A 14,309-nucleotide genomic window follows, 5' to 3' on the forward strand; every position below is an offset into this window, starting at 1 on the left:
CAGAAGAGTGCAGTGCTAGGAACAGCTAAGATACTGCGCAGAACCCTCAAACTCCCAGGCCTCTGGTAGAGGACCCGAGGTTGAGGAAGACACATACCACCCATAGGGGTGAGAGGGGAATTTTTTTTTTTTTTAATATATATATATTTTATTGTCTTATCATCTGTCCTTTTCCTAACGGTTCCAAATATTGTTAGCTTTTTTGGCTGCCGCCACACACTGAACAGATATTTTCAGAGAACTATCAACGATGACTCCAATAGATCTCTTTCTCCAGTGGCAACAACTAATGTACAACCAATCCCTTTATATGCAAAATGTTTTCCAATATGGATTACTTTGCATTTATCAACATTGAATTTCATCGGCCATTTTGCTGCCCAGTCACTGAGTTTTGTGAGATCCCTTTGTAACTCTTTACAATCTGCTTTGGATTTAACTATCTTGAGTAATTTTGTATTATCTAAAAACTTTGTCACCTGTTTCCCCCTTTTTCCAGATCATTTAGGAGTACAGTATGTTGAACAGTACTGTACCAGTACAGACCCCTGTGGGACACCACTATTTACCGCTCTTCATTCTGAAAACTGACCATTTATTCCTACTCTGTATTTCCTATCTTTTAACCAGTAACTGATCCATGAGAGGACCGTTCCTCTTATCCCAAGACTACTTACTTTCTTTAAGAGTTTGGTGAGGGACCTCAAAGACTATCTGAGAGTGCAAGTACACTATACCCATTGGATCACCCTTGTCCACGTTTGTTGATCCTCTCCAAAGAATTCTAATAGATTGGTGAGGTATGATTTTCCTTTACAAAAGCTCTGTTAATTCTTCCCAACCTGAAAAGGGAGTATTACGAATAATGGAAGATAACTTAAAACGAGACTGCCTTGGTTAAGTCAAAGACATTTTGTGCTAAATTCACAAAAATCTAGCAATTGATTGATTATAATCAGGTAAGGAAGGTGGGAGGGAAATAGAGTAGACTGACGTTTGGCACATAATACAGAAATTTTCACTTCTAAGGCCACGTCTACACTACAAACTTTGGCTGCTACAAGTTATGTCAGCATAAACTACAATTAGCATCTTGTTCAGGCGCATGCATATTTGGCTCCTTGCACCAGTACCGCACATACTCAACAGGGGTGCTTGTCTCAACTAGCCACCATCCAGCAAGTTGTCTTTTGGGAAATTTCTGACAATGCATGGTAGGGGAGAAACAAGTTGTTCGGAGATGACTGAGAGCAAGGGTTCTAATTCCCAGAATGCAACTTTCTCCATCCCATAATGTCATCTACATTCCTAATTTTTGCACCCTTTCCAAAAATCCTATGAAACCATAGGGCCTTCCTCACTGTCTGCATCTCGGACAGAAGCATGGAGCCTCAGCACGATTGTCATGAACGTTGCAAGCACAGGGCACATGATCCTCTGGTATTTGCAGAGCTGCAAGAAGAACCGTATCGGTGGAGAACATGATGATTTCATGGAGAGCAGATTGCTGCGGAACATAGAGAAAACCAATTCAAGGCTGTTGGTGCACTTCACAGAGCAGTTGCGGATGGTGGAACACCACATCTGAGACCAAGAAACAAGCGGGATCACATGGTAATGCAGGGTTGCGATGATGAGCAGTGGCTGCAGAACTTTTGTATACGAAAGGCCATATTCCTGGATCTGTGAGCCAAGCTCGTCCCAGCCCTCCGTCACATGGACACCAGAATGAGAGCTCCATTGACAGTGGACAAATGAGTGGCGATCGCACTGTGGAAACTTGCAAAGCCAGACTGCTATAGGTCAGTGGAGAATCGTTTTAGAGTTGGAAAATCCACGGTGGAAGCTGTTGTCATGCAAGTATGCAGGATCACTAATCTTCTCCTGCTACACAGAACTGTGACTCTCAGAAATGTGCAGGACATAGCAGATGGATTTGCAGCAATGGGGCTCCCAAACTGTAGTAGAGCGATGGCAAGTGCATCCCTGGAACCAGCCCACCTTGCCACAGAGTACGTCAACAGAAAGGCTACTTCTCTATGGTTATGCAAGTGTTGGTTAATCAAGGGACGCTTCACTCACATCAGTGTTGGCTGCTCTGGGAAGTGCATGATGCTCACATCTTTAAGAACACAGGACTGTTCAGAAAGCTGAAAGCAGGGACTTTTCTTTGCAAACTGGCAGATTACCATTGGTGATGTTGAAATGACAACGGTGATGCTGGGGGACCCAGTCTATCCCTTGCTCCCCTGACTCATGAAGCTGTACGCTGGCCACCTCAACAGCACCAAGGGAAGATTCAACCACCAGCTCAGAAGTTGCAGAATGACAGCTGAATGTGCTTTTGTTAGACTGAAGGGATATTGGTTTGTTTACTCACAAGACTGGATCTCTGTGAGAAAAACATCCCAAGGTTTATAGCTGCCTGCTGTGTCCAGAGCCAGCTTTAGGCCGATTCCCCTGAATCGGGCCCCACACCGAAGAGGGTCCCACAGCCTGAAGAAGAGCACCTTAGGTGCCTTTTTAATTTTTTTACTCACCCGGCGGCGGTCCAGATTTTCGGTGGCACGTCGGCAGCTGGTCCTTCACTTGCTCTCGGTCTTCGGCAGCATTTTGGCGGCGGGTCCTTCAGTGCCACAGAAGACCCAGAGCAAGTGAAGGACCCAATGCCGACGTGCTGCTGAAGACCCGGAACACCATCTGGTATTCAAATTGGGCCCCGCACTTACTAAAGCTGGCCCTGGCTATGTCATGCATAATACTGTGAGGCAAAGGGGAGGGGGAGGGGAGTTTCCGATGGGGTGAAGGGTGGAGGTGGAGCAGCTGTTTGCTGAGATTGAACAGCTAGACACAAGGGTTTTTAGAAGAGTTCAACAAAGAGCTGTGCATCTCAGGGAGATCTTGAAAGAGCACTTTAAGAGCAAGCCACAGTAATGTGTGGTGGTATACTATGCTCTATCCAGCCCTGCAGCTCTGGGGCCTGTTAGGAACTATCTATCTGTTTATTGTTGCGAATATAACACGGTCAACACACCTATTAATTTTGTGGTGCTTGCTGTACATTTATAATTATTACATTTGTCACTAATCTAATGAGTTGTGTCATAGTTTATAACAACAATTAGCAGCAGGTTCTTTCACTACCATTTAAAAGCAAATACATTAAAAAATTAATTAATGAAAAAGAACATTCATGTCCATCTTGGCTACACATACAGGAACTGTGGCTTTCACAGGTCAGTGTATGTCATAGTCTTTAATGTCTCACGGTGTAAAGTGGTGAGGAGTAGGGGTGATGCCACATAGAAAGTAAAGGGTGTGTTGGAAGGTGCTAAAATGAAGTTCTCTGCAGACTGCAAAGGGAGGCGAGCTTGCAACTGTTGAACCTGTAGATCCACAAGTATCTGCGGCACCTGTGTTTGCTGCTGGCGAAGCCCCATTATGTCCTGATGCAACTCTCTCTCCTTTTCCTGCTGCAACTTTCTCCTGTTTGCTCTTTCCTTCTCCGCGCCCTCTCCCCACGGCCTGATGCAGCACAGGCTTGCAGGATCTCACTGATGTCATCCCGAGTCCTCTTCTTTCTACTCCTTAACTAGCTCTGGCACTCCAGGGGTGTGGTGGGGGAGCAAAGGCCACAATGGCAGCAGCTATAGACAAAATACAGAGGTGCCATTGTCAATATAGTCACAATGGAAAAGCAAAAGCTAAGATTCAGAACTCCCTTCCCTCACTCCCGTAAAGTTTTAAACAAGATGTACTTATTGACACTTCTGCTTGGAGTGCTTGTGCACGGTGCCACTCATGCATCCACAATGGTGAGTATGGCCCACCAGAGGTAAGGGAAATGAGGAGGGAATTGCTCAGTAGCATGAAACTATGACTACAGGGCAATGGCGCTGAATACTGGCCCCATTTTCCACATGTGGTGGTGATGATTTTAGCTGGTATTTCATTTCTGAGGGTAACAAAGGCTCAGAGAGCACAGATGCTGCTGGTGTCCTGAATCTGCCCGGCCCATATGTTGCTATCATGTTTACTGCAATGTCCCTGCAGATGTTATCACTGATGGGTATGAGAAAGCATCTTACCACGGAGGAAGAACTAAGGCTGCCATCTCTAGAAACCTTCAGGAGAGGATTCCAGAGTACCTCCATGAAAAATTCATCGAGATCTCTCAGAAGGATTCAAGGGACATCCCTGGATACATAAACAAACTGTTTCACATGGTCCCGGGCCCCTCCCTCCCCATCCCCCACCCTGCCTAACTCTACAGGGGAATGAAGAGCACATAACAGCTCTGCCTCTCTTTGTTGTACCTCTGCCTCTTCTAGTATGAGTAAAATAATGCAAAATTGACCTGCTAAGTTGGGAGCAATATCAGTACATTACTGTAATGGGTAATACATTTTTACACTTACCTGAGATTCCTTTCCCCTGCATCAGGCTCACGTGTGCTCAGCTGCCAAGACTGACTGAACTGCAGTGGAATCTCCAACAGGTCCAGGTTCACGACATCGTGTGAACCCCCAGTTACATGACCCCCATCCTCCTCCTCTTCTTCGCTGTTCACACCAGGAGTCTGTGACTTACAGGCTCCTCTGAGGTATCCAAAGTGGCATACAGGGCAATGGTGGAGTCTCCATAAAAGCAGCGGGCATGCGGCTCAGCACCAGACTGACTGTTGGCCTCCAGGACAGTATGTCTGCTGCAGTTACTTCACTTTCACATGGAATTGCTGCTGGTCCCTGTCATACCCCTTCTCCTGCATCCCCATGAAATCTGTTCATAGATGTCCACATTTCTACAGCTGGTCTGTGGCTGTGCCTACACAGCCTCTTCTCCCTACAGGCTCACGAGATCCTGTAAGTCCTATCTGCTTCAGGCTGGGGTATATGGAGCGTGTAACCCTCCTGGTGAGCTGGGAAGCTGCACACAACAAGGGAGAGCTGCTAGGTGTGCTCGCCAAGCTGGACAAGCAGGAAAAGGCATTTCAAAAAATCGCAGGGTTTTAGAGTGGGGTGGGAAGGCAGGTGGGCTGGCTTCCCGTCTCAGTGACTCCTGGCCAATTCAGTTCACAATGTAACCAAAGCAGACAGTGTTGGGCATTGCAGAACAGCTGCTGGAGGACTGTTCAGGTTAACGTAGGTAACGCAGTGTCAGTTGACCATGGCTCAACACCGCTCGGGGAGGTGGTGTAACTGCATTGCCATAATGGGGCATTTACACTGGTGGCAGACAAATTTAAGCATACACACATGAACAACTAGGTCAATGCAAGGCAGCTTATGTTGACCTTACCTTGTCGTGTAAACCAGGCCTAAGGCCATCACTACCTTGGGCTGTAAACAGGAATTATAAGCCATGTGTAAATAGTTTCAGCTAAAATAGCTTCTAAGGCTACGTCTACAGTTAAAATGCTACAGCAGCACAGCTGCAGAGCTGCAGATGTGCTGCTGTAGCAGTTTAGTGTAATCTCTTACTATAGCAACAAGTGACCCCCTCTGATCACTGTAGGTAATCTACCTTCCCAAGAGGAAGTAGCTAGGTAAACGGAAGAATTCTACACCAGAGGCTTGGTTAATTCAACTACTTCACTCAGGAGTGTGAACTTTTCACACCCCTGAGAGAGACGTGGGTGTGGCAATGTAACTTTTCAGTGTAGACAGACCCTAATATAGGCCTGATTTACACTAAAAAGGTCAACCCAGCTATGTTGCTAAAGAGTGTGAAAAATTCATACCTTGCCTCAGCAGTCTCTAAACAATGTCTGAAAAATCCTCATGCTCCTGGAGCAATAAGGAGGAAATACTTGATTATATTTAGATGAAGTCACCACAAAAAACTCACAGTTGGGCAATTATGTTAAATAGGTGAAGTAGATCTAAATTAAACAATAGAGTTAGCTGGAGAGAGATGCAACTAACAGCTTATCTACTTACAGAAGTTTTCACATACAAAGGGCTTGTCTTCACTACCAGGGTAAGCAGACCTAAGTTACGCTACTCCAGCTTAGCTTAGGTTGACTTACCCCGGTGTCTTCACTGCACTGCATTGATGGAGACACTCTCCCATCGACTTACCTTAAGCTTCTCGGGGAGCTGGACTACCGGGGTCAACGGGAGAGCGTTCTGCCGTCAATTTCGCGGGTCTCCACTAGACCCGCTGAATTGACACCTGCTGCAGCGCTGATCTCCACATAGTGAAGACCAGCCCAAAGTTGTGCTCGTGTAACATCAAACTTTAGTTAAATCAGTGCAACTTGTGCATTTTGTCTAGGCCTCACACAAGGAGAAGACTATTACAAATAGAAGTTTAACACCAAGGACAATATAGTGCCCCTCCAAAGTCTCTCTCATATCTGCAAGATCTTGGGACACTGACCAGGTTAACACATCTGAGAATGGATTTGTAAGTCTCACCTTACTTCAGAAAAAGGCATCCCATTGGTATAATAAAGCCTATTAACTAGTTTGTAATGATGCAGTTTCTGTAGATTCCCATTTTATTTCACGTTCTCTCTGCTATGCTTGAAAGTCATGTGAAACAAATGCTATAACTGTAATTCTCTTTGGCTGCATAGTATTCTCAGGGTGTTCTCACACAGTACATCTCTTGGGAACATAATACCATAAAGTAAGGTCATTATGGACTGAGCTGTTCTGTCTCCACTAACTGAACAAAAAGGTATGTGTTTGAATTACAGTCCCAATGCCATGGGGAACATTTTGTCTCACTGAAAGAAAAGCTACGGCGTTTGCACCCCTGTGGTGTCACCTTGGTTATCCAAGGATGGTTTTAGGCTGGATCATATGGTTGAGCACATAATTAACACCGCGGAAAAGCCTCCGACAGCAAAATATATGGTGTACTTCGCACAAAGGCATGTTCCTGAGTTAGCTGAAACTGATCATTTAAAAAAAAAAAAAACAACAACCTTGGCATCAGTGCAGACAGTTCAATCAAGACATCTGTGCAATGTACAGCAGAAGCCAAGAAACAGGATAAAGTATTATACACATTGGTAATAATAACCCTTAAAGCCTCTGGGCATTTGACTAAAGAAGAACAGTTTCCAATATCTATTTTGTTTGTTTACATAATTTAAATAGGATTTTGCTGGCTGAAAGCCAACTAGCTGTGCACATAACTAGGCTATGTAACATAGGTTCCTCTCAATGTTGTTTCTGGTCTTCCTTGCTTCATTCCCTCCATGGGTTTGTTACACCCCTTTTCTTAATTTAATTTCTTAATTTAATTTAATTTAATTTCCCCTGATTTGGGAATGAACCCAATACACACCTCCCTGCAGCACACAGAGCCCCACTGTGGGCTTCCAATTAGAGCTCGTTGAGCTTGGTCAGACAGTGCTCATTGCAGGAACAGGATCTTTGATAGTAAACTCCTCAGGGCAAGACGTGTCTATATGTTTGTATAGCATCTAACAAAGCCCCCTCTCCTCTTTCCCAATAGTGACAGAACCTCTGGGCACGGCCACAATACAAACAATATTATTTCTGGTAACATTTATTTTAAAATGAGTCAACTGTCCCAAAGGGTTGGACATCAGAAAACTTCAGCACTGCACTCAACACATTCTCAACATACTAATTAGGATGGAATAATAGTCAGGAAGGTTAGGATGGAGACTCCAGCTTGCTGGTAATGGTTGAGGGGGAGGAGTGTGTTAATGTTTCAGGAGGGTAGGAGAAAAAGATTCTGGCCCACTTGCTGCTGGATGAGCCTTATCTACATCTTATTTATTTATTGCTATATTTTGCCTGATGTTTTCTCTACTTAACTTCACTGGCCCATTGTAGCTCTTCTTGAATGTAGAAACAGGAAGAGCTGATGTCAGTCACAGCATGAGACTCAGGGCAAGTCTATGCTAGAGCACTACATCGGTGGGCAGCTGCATCACTGTAGCACACCTGGTGAAGGCGTACTGTGCTGACAGGAGAGCACTCTCCTGTTGACATAATTACTCCACCTCAGCAAGAAGCAGAAGCTATGTCAGCAGGAGAGAATATCCCACTGACATAGCACTAGTGTGGACAGCACAAAACTTGCATCACTGGGAGGGCTTTTTCACACCTCTGAGCGATGGACGTTATATCAACTTAGGCTGTAGAGCAGAACTGCCCTCAGAAAACCTCTCACTTACTGTTGGGAGAGGAAACTATAGCAGAGATACAAATATTAACTTTCAGTTAACTTTTGTGGGACTGTCGTCACATTTTACAAACACCAGCTAAAAAAACAAGTCGTCAAAATACAAGCAAAACTAATCAGATGATGCCCATGCTTTAAAGCCAGTTTCTAACATGGCTGATCCTTGACACAGCCAGTTTTGCTTTGGCGGAGGTCAGGATTGCATTTTGTTTGTTACATTCTTGGGAGATGCGCCTTCTGTGCTTGGAGTTGGTTTGAGTGCAGCAGCAGCAGAAGGCTCAGGAGAGAAGAATTTTTCCTCAAGAGTAAGACTGGCTGAACTGCCAACTAATCAAGCCATTTTATAGAAGAGAGAGAGCGCATATATCTGTACATGCATGAGAGAGAGGAGAGAGAGAAATCTAGTATATTGGAACAGAAGTACTTTTACAAATATATTTTGGGTTTCTGTAAATCTCATTATTTACGGTAATCTCTGTGGAATTACTACCTTACGTAGTTAATGTTCCCTCTAGGCCAGAAGTCCCCAATCTGTGGGGTGTGGAGGAATGTTTGGGGGTGGTATTGCTAGTGCCTGGGCCAGCCCCCATGAGGGGTGGGGAGGGAGCGCCACCCAGTTCTGCTCCTGGCCCCTCGGCTCTGCTCTTGCGTCCTCCCCCAGTTCTGGCCTCAGCCTTGGCCTCTTACCTCTATCCGCGTCCTTCCTCCCGTGGCCCTGCTCCTGGCCCTGGGAGGGGGAGGCGCAGACAGGGGTTAAGTGTGGGGCGTGAGCTAAAAAGTTTGGGTACCACTGATCTAAGCTGTTTGGAGGATTCCATTTATTTTTGTTAGAAAAAAGGGAGTTAGGTGGTTTAAACTATCTGAATTAGAGCAATAAGGGCCCATATAAACATCAGATTGATAAATCTAATACTATCCGCTCCAAGCATTCAAAAATCATGAGTCAGTCCCCCCAAAAATCATGGAGGTATTTTTTGTCTGTTTGTTTGAAATTCCCAAGATTTTTAAGACAGCAACTTGGGTGTGGGATGGTATTTGTCTTCTGGTTTTTGACCATCTAGAAGCCACATTTGCAAGAGCTAGAAGCTTTCAGATAAAGTGGGGGGTGAGGGGAGCAGTAGAAATTCTCATATAGACAACTGACTCCAATAAGCTGAGGCTTTAAGAGGGGGGAAAAAAAAACACCAAAACGAGGAAGAGTTGGAAATGCTGTAAACAATCATGCAAAAGGTGAGGCTGCAAATCTACCTAACTGGAAAAATAATCAGATTACCACATGTATTAGAAATAGTTCTGATGGCCAGTGGTACCAATGGCAAGGAATTATAAGTCTATTCAGGTAAACTCCTAATGCACAGAAAGATCTGACGAACAATCCAGCAGAAAAATTACAGGAACAATGTTTCAGATTAACAGTTTTCCCCTTGTTTTTCCAGCATGCATATAAATAGTGTTAGACTATCCTAAAAGAGACTATCAACATACAGATAATGAGGAATTAAAGAGCAAGACCTATGTTTGACAGTAGAAGACAAACACCTTCAACCAAAAGCACACTTTCAAAACTACCCTCAATAGGACTAGCTATTAGATGTTCACTTACCACATAGGAGGTAAGATTGTTGATCTGAAAAATTCCTCACACTTTTAGAGTCATTTAATTAGTGTGTCAGGCAGGATTTGAAATGTGATGTGGTATCGTGTTAGAGAGCACAAATCTGTCCCACCGCTGAGTATTTCACAGAAAGTCCATTATGCAACACATCACAAAAAAGCTATGGAATACCTTTTTATTTATATATAAAGATTGATTCTCGTATGAGAATCAATCTTTTATCAGGATGCCGTTCCTGAAGGAAAACAGTTGGAATTTCATGAGATGTGAATCCGGTTTGTATATCATTTGGCATGCATGCCTTCAGAAATTGCATGTAGAATATATGCCAATAAAAATGTGGGCTCTTGCACAGCAATCTCAGGTAACAATAACAGCTGCTGTCTCAACAACACCACCATCTCATACTGCCTTGAGCTGTGCAGGAGCTAATACTTGGATAGAAAAGCAGGTATGAAAAAAGTGTTCATGGGAGCATTCTGTGTATCCTAGGTGGGTGTTCTCACAAATCAGCACTGCTACCACTTTAACAAATTTTTATACAGGAAAACTAAGACCCTGGACACTCCACATTTTTTTGCTCTTACCCGATCTCTAAAAAATAATCTAACCATAGTGATCTCTGATCTGATCAGTTGGATGCATAATGCAATTTGATGACTCTTCAACAGAGGAAGAGAAAGGGTAAAATAAATTATGTTTTTGTTACACCACGTTAAATGTTATTTTTGTCAGAGCTAGAGTTTCCCTCGATCTCTCTGTGGTAGAGAAGCATATTTTGAAGGTGGTTGTTAGGGCTTGTCTATATAGAAAAGTTATATCAGGGTAAGGTAGAATGTGAATTTAAAATGCTATATTTTGACCAGTGTAACAATAGCAGTTTAACTATATTGGCCTAAATTCCTGTGTAGAAACCCCAAAGACTATTCTCTCCTTCAGTATATTACTACTACACTAGTTCAAATGAAGCCATTTCCACGAGTAAGGGGAAAACATATATAAGAGAAAGATCTACAGAATTTAAACACTCCAAATACATAAAAACAGGAAAAAATGAACTAGTCCTGGAAGATGAACATCATAAAAACCACTAAGAACCTCCCCCATAAACATTGGCAGAACTATCAGACTAACATTATGTTGAATTGTAATATCAACAGCCAAAATAGGTTTTTCTTAAACCCCCAATCTATGTTTAAGAATTAAATAACCATCACTTCAGAAGTCAAACCCACAGCAACACCAGCTATCTCCTCTCCCTAATGCTGTTTCTACATGTAAAACACTAAAGTGACAAACCTGCAGTTTCAGTGTAGACACTCAGTACAGTACAGAAAAGGTCGTCACATTACTGTAATTAATCAACCCCCCTGAAAGGCAATAACTGGGTCGGCAGAAGAATTCTTCCATCAACCAAGTGCTGTCTTCCCTTAGAGCTAGGTCAGTATAGCTATGCGTCTCAGGGTGTGGATTTATACACCCCTAACCAGAGGCACCAACTTTCTGATTTCCAGGGGTACCTGACTCCTCCTTCCTCAGAGGCCTCGCTCTCATGCCGCCTCTTCCAGGTAGTTTGGTTGATTTTTGTTAATAGAAGTGAAGTTTAATATACACATGCCTGAGGAGGTTATGCTGGCTGCATGCCAGTTGCCAAGGTGTTGAACAGGATGTATGAGCACATCTACACAGCAAATGGAAGTGTGATTATAACATGGGTAGGCATACCTATTCTAGCTTTAATTTGGCTAGTGCAAGTAACTACAGAAGTTGTGATGTGGCAGCATGGACTTCAGTACAGGCTGGCTGACCCAGTACAAACCCATCCTGGACTCTGAGTACATACTTGAGTTACTATCCTGCGCTGAAGCCTGCATTGCAGTGTGTGCACGACTATTGTTACTTGCACTGGCTAGATTAAAGCTCGCATGGATATGTCTACCCACACTATAATCACACCTTACTTGTTGTGTAGATTTACTGCATTCTAGGAATTTTCATTAGGGACTAGAAAAGCTCGTTGGATAGTCTGGATGGCTCCTCTGCTTGAAGTGGATAAAAGGACTGAGTGTTTGGCTTGAAGGCTCAAGGTTCACACTCAGGGCTGAAAACCGACATCCAGCCCCAGAGCACCCACAGAAAAAAAATAGTGGGTGCTCACCACTGATCAGTGGGCCCCGCTGATCAGCTCGTCTCCCTCACCCCAGCACCTTCCATCCACCAATGGGCCCCGCCGATCAGCTCCTCTCCCTCACCCCAGCACCTTCCGCCCACCAACGGGCCCCGCCGATCAGCTCCTCTCCCTCACCCCAGCGCCTTCCATCCATCAACGGGCCCCACCGATCAGCTCCTCTCCCTCACCCCAGCGCCTTCCACCCACCAACGGGCCCCGCCAATCAGCTCCTCTCTCTCCCCTCAACGCCTTCCACCCACCAATGGGCCCTGCCGACAAGCTCCTTCCTTTGGCTTTTCATAAGAGACTGACAAATGAGAAATGTAGAAAAAAAAATTCTAACCAGATACTTCACTTTTGAACCAGGACTCAGGTCTGCCCTTAGATAAGTGTGTTCCAATTCCTGCTTGTTTATCTGACAATTACATCTGTGTATATGAAGACAGATTTGTACTACGGATGTAAAATGTTAACCAGGTAACTGATAAGCATCAGTCTTACCAGTAATATATTCAGTTAACGTTTAAATGCCTAACGTGCACATTAAAAACATGGCAGCAATACCATTTCATAGTGCATGTGGAACTAGGTTCCGCATTGTTAAGAATCCAGACCATTGCTATGGAACTGACATCATAGGGCGGAAACTAGGAGTGCAATGCGGGTTACAGCACACCTTGTTTTATGCGGGGCTCCACTGCCACTCTGTACATCGGTTCCTGGCTGCCAGCCCCATGCCTGGGGCTCCGTTCCCAGTCCCATGTCCACCCCCAGCTGTGGCCCCAGCCTCGGCCTCCTTACCTCTCTCCGGGTCTGGGCACGGGGCCGGCAGCCAGGAACCGATGTACAGAGTGGCAGTGGAGCCTACAGCCAGGAACCTGAGCAGAGGGCCAACAGCCACAGCCGGGACCCCGGGCCGAGGGCCAGCAGCTGAGATCCATGTAAAATGGGGGGGGGGGGGCGCTGTAGCACCTCCCACACCCTTAGTTCCCATGCCTACGTTTGAATTCGTTAATGGTTAAATGTTTAACTGATACAATTTTAATAATTTAAATGATTACTTTTTTAAAATTCTATTTACATCCCTAATTTGTACTTCAATATTTAGGGACAGACCAGTTCACTTTTCTCATGGAGTCTATAGGACTTCATGGCAATGTGGAATAAAAGACGGTTACTCACCTTTGTAACTACTGTTCTTCAAGATGTGTTGCCCATATCAATTACAATTAGGGTGTGCGCATGCCGCGTGCACGATCGTCGGAAGATTTTTACCCTAGCAACACTCAGTGGGTTGGCTGAGGCGCCCCCTGGAGTGGTGCCCTTATGGTGTCGGATATATGCCCCGGCCGACCCAGTGCCCCTCTGTTCCTTCTTGCCGCCTGTGACAGTCGTTGGAACTGTGGAGCGCGGCTTAGCTGATCTCCACTTCCCCAGCTTCTAGGTACAGCTGCGTCCACACCCTGCCTTCCTTCCTAAGGTGGTATCTACCTTCCACATCAACCAAGACATCTTCCTTCCGGTGTTCTATCCGAAGCCACACGCTTCTCTACGGGAACAACAGCTGCACTTCCTAGACATTCGCAGGGCCATCGTCTTTTACATCGAATGAACTAAACCTTTTAGGAGGATGACCCAGCTGTTCTTAGCTGTGGCAGATCGGATGAAGGGCCTCCCAATCTTCACTCAGCACATCTCGTCCTGGATCACATCTTGCATCCGTGCACGCTATGACTTGGCTGGCGTGCCAACTATGTACCTTACTGCCCACTCCACCCAGGCTCAAGCTTCGTACTCCACCTTCCGGGCTCATGTACCCATACAGGAGATATGTAGGGCAGCAACCTGGTCATCGGTGCATACTTTTGCTTCCCACTATGCAATTGTCCAACAGTCAAGGGGTGACACGGCATTTGGCTCAGACGTTCTCCACTCTGCAACATCTCACTCCGACCGCACCGCCTAGGTCAGCCTTGGGAGTCACCTAACCGGAATCAATATGAGCAAGCACTCAAAGAAAAAAAGACGGTTACTCATCTTTGTAACTGTTGTTCTTTGAGATGTGTTGCTCATATCCATTCCAAACCCGCCCTCCTTCCCCTCTGTCAGAGTAGCCGGTAAGAAGGAACTGAGGGGGCGCTGGGTTGACTGGGGTATATATCCGGCGCCTTAAGGGTGCCACTCCAGGGGGCGCCTCAGCCAACCCACTGAGTGTTGTTAGGGTAAAAATCTTCTGATAATAGTGCACATGGCATGTGCACACCCTAATTGGAATCGATATGAGCAAGCACTCAAAGAAGAACTTCATAGTCTCATCAGCAAAACAGAATGTAATGCTGTTTTCAGAACATAAGC

At 45.0% G+C, this 14,309-nt stretch overlaps 1 protein-coding gene across 1 annotated transcript in view; it reads right to left on the bottom strand.

Moving 5' to 3' along the window:
* The window catches only part of SAMD3 (sterile alpha motif domain containing 3), a 101,395-nt gene that overhangs the window by 59,905 nt on the left and 27,181 nt on the right, over nucleotides 1-14,309 (bottom strand). The gene's annotated exons all lie outside the window — the stretch shown is intronic.

Source organism: Chelonoidis abingdonii, chromosome 3 (assembly GCF_003597395.2).
Source record: "Chelonoidis abingdonii isolate Lonesome George chromosome 3, CheloAbing_2.0, whole genome shotgun sequence".
Classification (NCBI taxonomy): domain Eukaryota; kingdom Metazoa; phylum Chordata; order Testudines; family Testudinidae; genus Chelonoidis; species Chelonoidis abingdonii.